The following is a 12,408-nucleotide window of genomic DNA, read 5'->3' on the forward strand; positions in this document are numbered from 1 at the left end:
CCTAATCTGTCACCATTCAGATAATATTCTGCCTTCCTGTTTTTGCCACCAAAGTGGATAACCTCACATTTATCTACATTATACTGCATCTGCCATGCATTTGTCCACTCACCTAACCTGTCCAATTCATCCTACAGCCTCTTAGCATCCTCCTCACAGCTCACACTGCCATCCAGCTTAGTGTCATCTGCAAACTTGGAGATATTACATTCAATTCCTTCATCTAAATCATTGATGTATATTGTGGTCCTAGCACTGAACCTTGTGGCACCCCACTAGTCACAGCCTGCCATTCTGAAAAGGACCTGTTTATTCCTACTCTTTTCTTCCTGTCTGCCAACCAATTCTCTATCCATGTCAATACATTACCCCCAATACCATGTGCTTTAATTTTGCACACTAATCTCTTGTGTGGGACCTTGTCAAAAGCCTTTTGAAAGTCCAAATACACCACATCCACTGGTTCTCCCTTGTCCACTCTATTAGTTACATCCTCAAAAAATTCTAGAAGATTTGGCAAGCATGATTTCCCTTTCATAAATCCATGCTGACTTGGACCGATCCTGTCACTGATTTCCAAATGTGCTGCTATTTCATCTTTAATAATTAATTCCAACATTTTCCTCACCACCGATGTCAGGCTAACCAGTCTATAATTCCCTGTTTTCTCTCTCCCTCCTTTTTTAAAAAGTGGTGTTACATTAGCTATCCTCCAGTCCATAGGAACTGATCCAGAGTCAATAGAATGTTGGAAAATGATCACCAATGCATCCACTATTTCTAGGGCCACTTCCTTAAGTACTCTGGAATGCAGCCTATCAGGTCCTGGAGATTTATCGGCCTTCAATCCCATCAATTTCCCTAACACAATTTCCTGACTAATAAGGATTTCCTGCAGTTCCTCCTTTTCGCTACACCCTCTAATCCCTAGTATATCTGGAAGGTTATTTGTGTCTTCCTTAGTGAAGACAGATCCAAAGTATTTGTTCAATTGGTCTGCCATTTCTTTATTCCCCATTATAAATTCACCTGAATCTGACTGCAAGGGACCTACGTTTGTTTTCACTAATCTTTTTCTCTTCACATATCTATAGAAGCTTTTGCAGTCAGTTTTTATGTTCCCTGCAAGCTTTCTCTCATACTCTATTTCCCCCTCCTAATTAAACCCTTAATCCTCCTCTGCTGAATTCTAAATTTCTCCCAATCCTCAGGTTTGCTGTTTTTTCTGACCAATTTTTATGCCTCTTCCTTGGATTTTTTTTTTTTACTAATTTTTACTTTTGACAATTGATTGCAGCTCTCTTGCTCCTCAAGTCAGCAGGCTTTCTGACCATCGTGTGTATTGCAGCTGAACTCCATCCTGCTCTCACCAGACATTCCCAGCAGGGGTCATCAGGAAGGTCACGAGCTGATTTCCTCCCTTCCCCGATCCCCTTGCTCATAACTGCTGAGGCCAGTTGCAGCATCCGAGCTAAGAGTTGGTAACTCGGCCCAGACTGGTGATTGTCCCTGTAATTATTTACTTCATGGGTTCTTTGCTTAAGAATTCACAGCAACACATTGCTATCAAGAACTAGTTAGTTTATTTGCAAAAGGTTTAACAATCACAGTACACATGACCAGTTCATCCACCAGGCTAACAACCACCTGCCTCATCGTGGATCCCCCAAACCCAACTGGCTGGGGTTTTATTGAGTCTTGTGATGATCACGTGACTGGCTAAGCCGCTCCCAACTCAACAGCTCCATCAACCTGTGAGCCTACTCGCAGACGCATATATTACAGTACCTGAAAAATCCTAATTCTGAGTATCGGAGCAGGGGGAGGTCATACTGTAGTTGTACAGGGCCTTGCTGAGGCCTCACCTGGAATATTGTTCAGTTTTGGTCTCCTAATTTGAGGAAGGACATTCTTGCTATTGAGGGAGTGCAACGAAGGTTCACCAGACTGATTCCAGGGATGGCTGGACTGACATATGAGGAGAGACTGGATCGACTGGGCCTTTATTCATTGGAGTTTAGAAGGATGAGAGGGGATCTCATAGAAACATATAAAATTCTGACAGGACTGGATAGGTTAGATACGATGTTGGGGAAGTCCAGAACCAGGGGACACAGTCTAAGGATAAGGGGTAAGCCATTTAGGACTGAGATGAGGAGAAACTTCTTCACTCAGAGAGTTGTTAACCTGTGGAATTCCCTACCGCAGAGAGTTGTTGATGTCAGTTTGGTGTATATATTCAAGAGGGAGTTAGATGTGGCCCTTACGGCTAAAGGGATCAAGGGGTTAGGAGAGAAAGCAGGAAAGGGGTACTGAGGTGAATGATCAGCCATGATCTTATTGAATGGCGGTGCAGGCTCAAAGGGCCGAATGGCGTACTCCTGCACCTATTTTCTATGTTTCTATGTTTAACACTATCCCTAATTTCACTTGTTAGCCAAGGTTTACCTACCTTCCCCTTTTTATTTTTACTCCAGACAGGGATGTACAATTGTTGAAGTTCAGCCTATCAGGCCCTGGGGATTTATTGGCCTTCAATCCCATCAATTTCCCGAACACAATTTCCTGACTAATAAGGATTTCCTTCAGTTCCTCCTTTTTGCTAGACCCTCGGTTCCCTAATATTTCCGGAAGGTTATTTGTGTCTTCCTTCGTGAAGACAGAACCAAAGTATTTGTTCAATTGGTCTGCCATTTCTTTATTCCCCATTATAAAGTCGCCTGTGAATGAATAAAAAAAAGCTAAAACAAGTGTGGCCCAAACACAGGTCCCTGTGGGACAACACTCACCCCAAACCTTTCCTTCCAAAAAATCTCCTTTTACCCTTATTGTTTGCTTTCCGTTGTGCAGCCGCCTCTCCCTCCTTGTGATCCCAATCTCCACAATTCTCTGTACCATTATCTTTCCCACATGTCTTTTACATGACACCTCAGCAAATGCTTGTTAACAATCCATATAAACCACACCTTTGTATCACCTATCTGTCATCTCAGCAAAGAATCTGAAAAGGTCCCACTAACTGGCCTACAATTTCCTGGCCTATCTTGGTCGGAAAAGGACAGTCGTATTTGATGTGATGTGATTGGTGTCAGTAGTGATTGTACTAGAGAGGGTACAGAGGAGATTCACGAGGATGTTGCCTGGACTGGAGAATTTTAGCTATGAGGAAAGATTGAATAAGCTGGGGTTGTTTTCTTTGGAACAGAGGAGGCTGAGAGGAGATTTAATTGAGCCGTATAAAATTATGAGGGGCCTAGATATAGTGGATAGGAAGGACCTGTTTTCCTTAGCAGAGGGGTCAACAACAAGGGGTCATGGATTTAAAGTAGTTGGTGGAAGGATTAGATGGGAGTTAAGAGAGCTTTTTTCACCCAGAGGGCGGTGGGGATCTGGAACTCTCTGCCTGAAATGATGGCAGAGGCAGAAACTCTCGTCACATTTGGATGTGCACCTGAACTGCCGTAACCTACCGGGCTACGGACCAAGAGTTGAAAAGTGGGATAGCTCTTTTTTAGCCGGCACAGACCCAATGGGCCGAATGTGCCGTAAATCATTATGATTCCATGATTTTCCACGCGTTAGTCTCATATTACAATTTTACTTTGCACAGGAATTTGTAAAGTTATAGTCAGAGCCTCTGCCAGCCTTCCCTCAGGAACCACATGTGTCAGCCACTGTGCACAGCACAAGATAGATGCAGAGTGTAGCTCCCTGTGTACTGTCCAATCAACCAAACTCAGGTCAGGTTTGATGTCGGGTAAAGCTCCCTCTGCTGTGTCCTATCGATATACCTGAATCTCAATACAGTCCCCATCGCTGATTATCGCGGGTCGGTGCCGACACGATTTCCCCCCTATTCTTGTTGGGCAATTTATATTTCAGAATTTAATGCCCGTTAGTCTTCCCCGCCACTGACTGTATCCGATCTATCCCGTACCAAGCAGGTGCATGGAAATCAGCGTTCTATAATTCTGTGTCAGCCGTGGCTCAATTGGTAGCACTCTCGCTCCGAGTCTTGAGCACAAACATCCAGGGAGCCTCCACTGCACTGTCGGAGGGGCAGTACTGAGGGAGCACTGCACTGTCAGAGGGGCAGTACTGAAGGAGCGCTGCACTGTCGGAGGGGCAGTACTGAGGGAGCACTGCACTGTCAGAGGGGCAGTACTGAGGGAGCACTGCACTGTATATGGGCAAGGGTTGTGGTCTGAAATTGTTGAACTCGATGTTGATTCCAGAAGGCTGTAAAGTGCCTAATCGAAAGATGAGGTGCTGTTCCTCGAGCTTGCGTTGAGCTTCGTTGGAACAGTGCAGGAGACCGAGGAAGGAGTGGTCAGAGTGGGAGTGGAGCGAAGAATTAAAGTGACAGGCGACCGGAAGCTCGGGGTCACACTTATGGACTGAACGGAGGTGCTCAGCAAAGTGGTCACCCAATCTACGCTTGGTCTCCCCAATGTAGAGGAGACCACATCGTGAGCAGCGAATACAGTATACTAAATTGAAAGAAGTTTCACCTGGAAGGAATATTTGGGGCCCTGGACAGGGAGTTCCAGAGCTTAGGGCCCAGGCAACAGAAGGCAGAGCCACCAATTGTTGAGCAATTATAATCAAGGATGCTCAAGAGAGCAGAATTAGAGGAGCGCAGATATCTCATGGGGGAGGGGGGGGGTTGTGGGGCTGGAGGAGATTACAGAGATAGGGAGGGGCGAGGCCATGGAGGGATTTGTAAACAAGGATGAGAATTTTGAAATTGCGGTGTTGATTAACCGGGAGCCAATGTTGATCAGGAAGTACAGGGGTAATTGTTCGCATGCTTGACACAAGACTCCCAAAGCAAGCGCTCTACTCGGAACTCCTACACGGCAAGCGAGCCCCAGGTGGGCAGAGGAAACGTTTCGAGGACACCCTCAAAGCCTCCTTGATAAAATGCAACATCCCCACCGACACCTGGGAGTCCCTGGCCAAAGACCGACCTAAGTGGAGGAAGTGCATCCGGGAGGGCGCTGAGCACCTCGAGTCTCATCGCCGAGAGCATGCAGAAATCAAGCGCAAGCAGCGGAAGGAGCGTGCGGCAAACCAGACTCCCCACCCACCCCTTCCCTCAACCACTGTCTGTCCCCCCTGCGACAGAGACTATAATTCCCGTATTGGACTGTTCAGTCACCTGAGAACTCACTTTTAAAGTGGAAGCAAGTCTTCCTCGATTTCGAGGGACTGCCTATGATGATGATGATGATGGGTGAGCAGAACTTGGTGAGAGTTAGGACACGGGGCAGCCGAGTTTTGGATCACCTCTCACTTACGCAGGAAGAACCACAGTGGAAATCCAACCCTAGGATCTCATAGAAAGAGACAGCACTGAAGTAGGCCACTCGGCCCCTCATGCCTGTGTCAGCTCTTTGAAGGTGCTGCCCAACCCTGAGAGAGCAAACAAAGCATTGCCCCCTCACTGTGGGTTATTGCAGGATCTTACGGCGGCATCATTGCTGGTATTTCTCCAGAATATTGAGGGTGTCCACTGAACATGGTCCATGTCTCTGAGCCTTACAGGAGGGCAGACAGGGGCTGTGGTTCTTGTATTGGGCTGTTCGGCCACCTAAGAAATCATTTTAGGAGTGGAAGCAAGGGGCTGACTATGATGGGGTGATGATGGTGACTGTGGGTTAAGCACAAAGTCAGGGGTGGAAGGAGCATTGGAACCAACTCCATCACCCTCTGGTCTCTCCACAAAGGGCTGTTTGTCAGGGGACAGACTGCACACCACTCGATCAGATGTGTGGGAGCAAGACACGGCCCAGGGGGCATGCTTCACCCCAGTGAGTGACTTGTTTTTCAAGAAGTTGTGGCGGTGCGACTGAATAGCTGATTCCGCGTTCAAATTAACTCAAGGACATAAACTAACTTCATCAGCGATTGGAGCCCATTATCCCTCCTGATTGCAGATTCCCTCACTTCCCCTTCTTGCTTCCTCTTTTTTTTAATTACTGTTCTGCTCGAAATAAACTGGGAGGAACTAAATGACCTTACACAGCAGGTTTAATGCAGGCAGAATTATTCCACTGAGGCATTATTCTACTGAGGCATTATTCTACTTGTTACAGGGGAAGAAATAATAAAAGCATAAATATAGCGCTTTTCTCAACCTCAGGATGTCCCAAAGCGCTTTAAGGCCAATGAAGTACTTTTTGAAGTGTAGTCACTGTTGTAATGTAGGAAACACGGCAGCCAACTTGCGCACAGCAAGCTCCCACAAACAGCAATGTCATAATGACCAGATAATCTGTTTTTAGTGAGTTTGGTTGAGAGATAAATATTGGCCAAAAGACCCTGCTCTTCTTCAAATAATGCCATAGGATCTTTTACGTCCACCTGAGAGAGCAGACAGGGCCTCGGTTTAACGTCCGAAAGACAGCACCTCCGACACTGCAGCTCTCCCTCAGTACTGACCCTCTGACAGTGCAGCACTCCCTCAGTACTGACCCTCTGACAGTGCAGCACTCCCTCAGTACTGACCCTCTGACAGTGCAGCACTCCCTCAGTACTGACCCTCTGACAGTGCAGCACTCCCTCAGTACTGACCCTCTGACAGTGCAGCACTCCCTCAGTACTGACCCTCTGACAGTGCAGCACTCCCTCAGTGTGGCCCTGGACAACGTGGACCATTTCCCATATTTCGGGAGCCTCTTATCAACAAAGGCAGACTTGATGCGGAGATTCAACATCGCCTTCAGTGCACCAGTGCAGCCTTCGGCCGCTTACGGAAAAGAGTATTTGAAGACCAGGCCCTCAAATTTACCACCAAACTCATGGTCTACAGGGCTGTAGTAATACCCGCCCTCCTGTATGGGTCTGAGGCGTGGATGATGTACAGAAGGCACTGGAGATATATCACCAACGATGTCTCCGCAAGATCCTGCAAATCTCCTGGGAGGACAGGCGCACCAACATCAGTGTCCTCGACCAGGCCAACATCCCCAGTATTGAAGCACTGACCACACTCGATCAGCTTCGCTGGGCAGGCCACATAGTTCGCATGACAGATACAAGACTCCCTAAGCAAATGCTTTATACCGAGCTTCATGGTAAACGAGCCAAAGGAGGACATTGGAAACGTTATAAGGACACCCTCAAAGCCTCCCTGGTAAAGTGCGACATCACGACTGACACCTGGCCGCAGACCGCCCGAGGTGGAGAAAGTGCATCCAGGAGGGCGTTGAGCTCTTTGAGGCTCGACGCAAGGAGCATGAAGAGGCCAGGCGCAGGCAGCGGAAGGAGCGTGTGGCAAACAAGGCCCACCCACCCCTTCCCCGACAAATGTCTGTCTCACTTGTAACAGGGTCTGTGGCTCTCGTATCAGACTGTTCAGCCATCAAAGAACTCACTTTGGGAGTGGAAGCAAGTCCTCCTCGATTCTGAGGGACTGCCTATGATGATGATTCCCTCAGTACTGCCCCTCCGACAGTGCGGCGCTCCCTCAGTACTGCCCCTCCGACAGTACTGCCCCTCCGACATTGCGGCGCTCGCTCAGTACTGCCCCTCCAACAGTGCGGCACTCCATCAGTACTGACCCTCCGACAGTGCGGCAGTCCTGCACCGGGAAAATCAGCCAAGATTTTGTGCTCAAGTCTCTGGAGTGGGACTTGAACCCACGACCTACTGACTCAGAGGCGAGAGTGCTGCCCACTGAGCCACCGCTGACACTGTACTAGCAACAGAGTGGGAACCAGGCCTAGTGAGTGCATGTGCTGCCCAGTGTGATACAGAGCTATACAAACCTGGGGGGGGGGGGGGCCGCATGTCTGAGTGGAGTTAATGCACTTCAGTCAGGATTGTGTCCCTGAGCGAGGAACACCTGGTGTCACCACTCCTCATCACTAAGCCAGAGAATGTTGGGTAGGAATTGATTTGCATCACACCCTAATTGCTGCATGTCAAATCAGGGTTCAGGAGACCAATTTCAGGTGATAAGCCATCTTCTTTGTAGCTTTTTGATGCAACTAAGTGACTTGCTATGTTACTTTAGAGGGCAGTTAAGAGTTAACCACATTGCTGTGGGTCTGGAGTCACATATAGGCCCAGGTCGGGTAAGGACGGCAGATTTCCTTCCCTAAAGCACATTAGTGAACCAGGTGGGTTTTTACGCCAATCCAACAGCTTCACGATCACTTTTACTGAGACCAGCTTTTTACTTCCAGATGTTTTTTTAGCTGAATTCAAATTCTCAGACTCCCGTGGTAGGATTTGAACTCTCATTTACCGAACTGGATTTATTAGTCCAGGCCTTTGGATCGCTAATCCAGTAACATAACCACTATACTACCAGCAGTACCAGAATAGACCACATTGAGGCTTGAGTTCACTGTTGGGGAGTAGACAAGAAGCAACAACAACAACTTGTATATATATATATAGCGCCTTTAACGTAATGAAACATCCCAAGGTGCTTCTCAGGAGTATTATGAGATTTTGAAAATTTAACACCAAGCCGCATAAAGAGAAATTAGTGCAGGTGACCAAAACATTGGTCAAAGAGGTAGGTTTCAAAGAGCGTCTTGAAGGAGGAAAGAGAGGTAGAGAGTCGGAGAGCTTTAGGCAGGGAGTTCCAGAGCTTGGGGACCAGGCAACAGAAGGCACGGCCACCGATGGTGGATTATAATCAGGGATGCTCAAAAGGGCAGAATTAGAGGAGCTCAGACATCTCGGGGGGCGGTGGGGGGTGATGACTGGAGGAGATTCCAGAGATAGTGAGGGGCGAGGCCATGGAGGGATTTGAAAACAAGGATGAGAATTTTGAAATCGAGGCGTGGCTTAACTGGGAGCCAATGTAGGTCAGTGAGCTCAGGGGTGATGGGTGAGCGGGACTTGGTGCGAGTTAGGACACAGGCAGCCGAGTTTTGGATGACCTCTAGTTTACGTAGGGTAGAATGTGGGAGGTCAGCCAGGTGTGCGTTGGAATAGTCAAGTCTAGAGGTAACAAAGGCATGAATGAGGGTTTCAGCTGGAGAAGGGACGGTAGTTCGCAAGGATACAGGGGTCGAGGGTTGGTTTTTTGAGAAGGGTGATGACGGCAGCTTCACAGCGAGGGAGGGTTAGACGGTGAGTCAATCTCGGAGCTCAGGTCTCCCAGTGGCCGGGTTTTGAGAGTGTTTGCCTGCTATGTTTCTTTGCCTGAGAGAATGATAGACAAAGCAAAAGGCAGCTGTGTTCTGCCCTCTGTACATAACCCATTTGCTTCATCCCACTATTGGTGGCCGTGCCTTCAGCTGCCTAAACTCCGGAATTCCCTCCCAAAACCTCTCCGCCTCGCTCTCCTCCTTTAAGAGGCTCCTTAAAACCTACCTCGTTGACCAAGTATTTTGGTCACCTGTTCTAATATCTCCTTACGTGACTCGGTGTCAAATTTTGTTTTCTAAAACTCCTGTGAAGTGACGTTTTACGATGTTTAAAGGCACTTTATAAATGCAAGTGGTTTGTCCTCCTGAGGACTACCCAAGTTGTTTTTGTGTTTTTGTGGCGGAGGTGCGGCGAGAGATCATAGCGGAGATGCGGCGAGTGTTTTTGTGGCGGAGGAGCGGCGAATGTTTGTGGCGGAGGTGCGGCGAGAGATCATAGCGGAGATGCGGCGAGTGTTTTTGTGGCGGAGGAGCGGCGAATGTTTGTGGCGGAGATGTGGTGAATGTTTGTGGTGGAGGAGCGGCGAGAGATCGTGGCGGAGGTGCGGCGAATGAGGGTACGGGGCCCAGAAGAGCCGAGGGCCCAGGGGCAGCACGGGCCAGCCCACACTAGGTCCGTGCGCACTAGCTCCGTGCAACAGAGCAGGTCTCCAGACGTCCACGGGACCAAGACCTAGCTCTGTCAAGGCCGTGTGGTGGCTGATGTGCAACGGTCACCACACGTTAAAAAAATCCACGCACAGGCATCTTCAACCCCACCCCCCCACTCAATTGGAGTTCAGGACTGGAACATCGGGTCCTTCATTGAAACGTCTGTGAACTCTTGTGGAAGCAAGTCATCCTCGTTGGAGGGACTGCCTGTGATGATGACCCAGATTGCTAGTTTTAGATTGGACCCTGTGAATAAATGTAGATGTTGTGTAAAGAGCGAGCCTGGTTGTAACGACAGCAAAGAGCCGCTCGGGCCCAGGGGCTTTGGGTTTGCCCCCTGCTCTGTGCCGGGTTCACTGATCTCAGTCCGAGCTGTTGGCGAGGAAGGCCCCGCCCTAGGCCATGGAGGGTAAGTAGCAGCCCCGGGATTCCTGCTCCTCATCGGTCACCACTGCTGCAGAGGACACTCGTAGATGTGACAAGAGGTCGGGAACGGCCTTGAATGTCCTGCTCGTGGCAGACACTTAAGTTGTAGGGCTCTGGAGAAAGAGCAGGCGAGTGGGAACTAATTGGATAGATCTTTCATCGAGCCGGCACAGGCTCAGTGGGCCGGCTGGCCTCTTTCTGTGGTGTATGATTTTATGACTCCTCCCGATCTCTGTAACTTCCTCCAGCCCTACAACCCTCCGAGATCATAGAAACATAGAATGATGCAGTATCCTGCCTGTGCTGGCTTTTTGCTAGAGCTATTCAAGTAATCCCACTCCCCCGCCCTTTCCCCATAGTCCTGTAATAATTTTCCCTTCAAAAATGTATCCAATTCCCTTTTGAAAGTTACTATTGAATCTGCTCCCACGCCCTTTCAGGCAGCGCGTTCCAGATCACAACAACTCGCTGTGTAAAAAAAATATTTCCTCATCTCGCCTCTGGTTCTTTTGCCGATCACCTTCAACCTGTGGTCTCTGGTTACCAACCCTCCTGTCACTGGAAACTCTTTCTCTTTATTTAAAACCATTTATGATTTTGAACACCTCTCTATCAAATCTCCCCTTAACCTTCTCTGCTCTAAGGAGAAAGGAGGGGGGGGGGTATGGAAGGTGGGGGGGGCTAGCCCTGATAAGCATCATGATCATAGACAGTCGCGCGGAATCGAGTAAGACTTGCTTCCACTCTTAAAAATGAGTTCTTTGATGGCTGAACAGTCCAATACGAGAGCCACAGACCCTGTTACAGGTGGACAGACATTCGTCGAGGGAAGGGGTGGGTGGGGCTGGTTTGCCGCGCGCTCCTTCCGCTGTCTGCGCCTGACCTCTTCACGATCTTTGCGTTGAGACTCGAAGAACTCAGCACCCTCCCGGATGCACTTTCTCCACCTCGGGCAGTCTGCGGCCAGGGTCTCCCAAGTGTTAGTGGGAATGTCTCACTTTACCAGGGAGGCTTTGAGGGTGTCCTTGTAATGTTTCCGCTGCCCACCTTTGGCTCGTTTACCATGAAGGAGCTCCGCATAAAGCATTTGCTTCGGGAGTCTCGTATCTGGCATGCAAACTATGTGGCCTGCCCAGCAAAGCTGATCCGAGTGTGGTCAGTGCTTCAATACTGGGGATGTTAGCCCTGATAATAAAGGATGACAAAAGAACAGTAAGGAGAGAAAGGATCTTGGCTCGGAAGATCAGGAAGTAGAAGTAGTATGGGTGGAGATAAGGAATGATAAGGGGCAGAGAACACTGCTGGGTGTAGTATATAGGCCCCCTAACAATAGCTATATCGTTGGACAGAATAGTAATCAAGAAATAGTAGGAGCTTGTAACAAAGGTAATACAATAATCGTGGGGGACTTTAATCTTCATATAGACTGGATAAATCAAATTGTCAAAGGTAGTTTGGAGGATGAGTTGATGGAATTCGGGACAGTTTCCTGGAACAATACGTCATGCAACCAAACTGGGAACAGGCTATTTTAGATCTTCTATACAGGGTTAATTAGCAATCTCATAGTAAAGGATCCTCTGGGGCAGGATGATCATAATACAATAGAATTTCACATTACATTTGAGAGTGACTTGCCTCAGTCCGAAACTAGAGTCTTAAACTTAAATAAAAACAATTTCATAAGTATAAAGGCGAGTTGGCTAAGGTAGATCGGAAAAATAGATTAAAAGGTACGGCAGTAGATAAGCAGTGTCTAGCATTTAAAGAAATATTTCATAGTTCTCAACTAAAATATATTCTATTGAGAAACAAAAACTACAAAGGAAAAGTGCTCCATCCGTGGCTAACTAAAGAAGTTAAGGATAGCATTAGATTGAAAGAAGTTATTTATAATGATGTGAAGAATAGTAGTAGGCCTGAGGATTGGGAGAGTTTCAGACACCAGCAAAGGATGACCAAATAATTGATCCTTCCCTCACTCGCCCCTCCCTTAGTTGCCCCTCCCTCACTCGCCCCTCCCTCACTCGTCCCTCCCCTAGTCGCCCTCCCTCACTCACCCCTCCCTCACTCGTCCCTCTCTCTCGCCCCTCCCTCATTCACCCCTCCCTCACTCGCCTCTCCCCTAGTCACCCCTCCCTCACTCGTCCCTCCCCTAGTT

The 12,408-nt window shown here is 48.3% G+C and overlaps 1 protein-coding gene across 3 annotated transcripts in view; it reads left to right on the top strand.

Moving 5' to 3' along the window:
- The window catches only part of LOC139262123 (FYN-binding protein 1-like), a 307,778-nt gene that overhangs the window by 186,219 nt on the left and 109,151 nt on the right, over positions 1-12,408 (top strand). The gene's annotated exons all lie outside the window — the stretch shown is intronic.

The sequence above is a fragment of the Pristiophorus japonicus genome, chromosome 1 (assembly GCF_044704955.1).
Source record: "Pristiophorus japonicus isolate sPriJap1 chromosome 1, sPriJap1.hap1, whole genome shotgun sequence".
In the NCBI taxonomy this organism is placed as follows: domain Eukaryota; kingdom Metazoa; phylum Chordata; class Chondrichthyes; family Pristiophoridae; genus Pristiophorus; species Pristiophorus japonicus.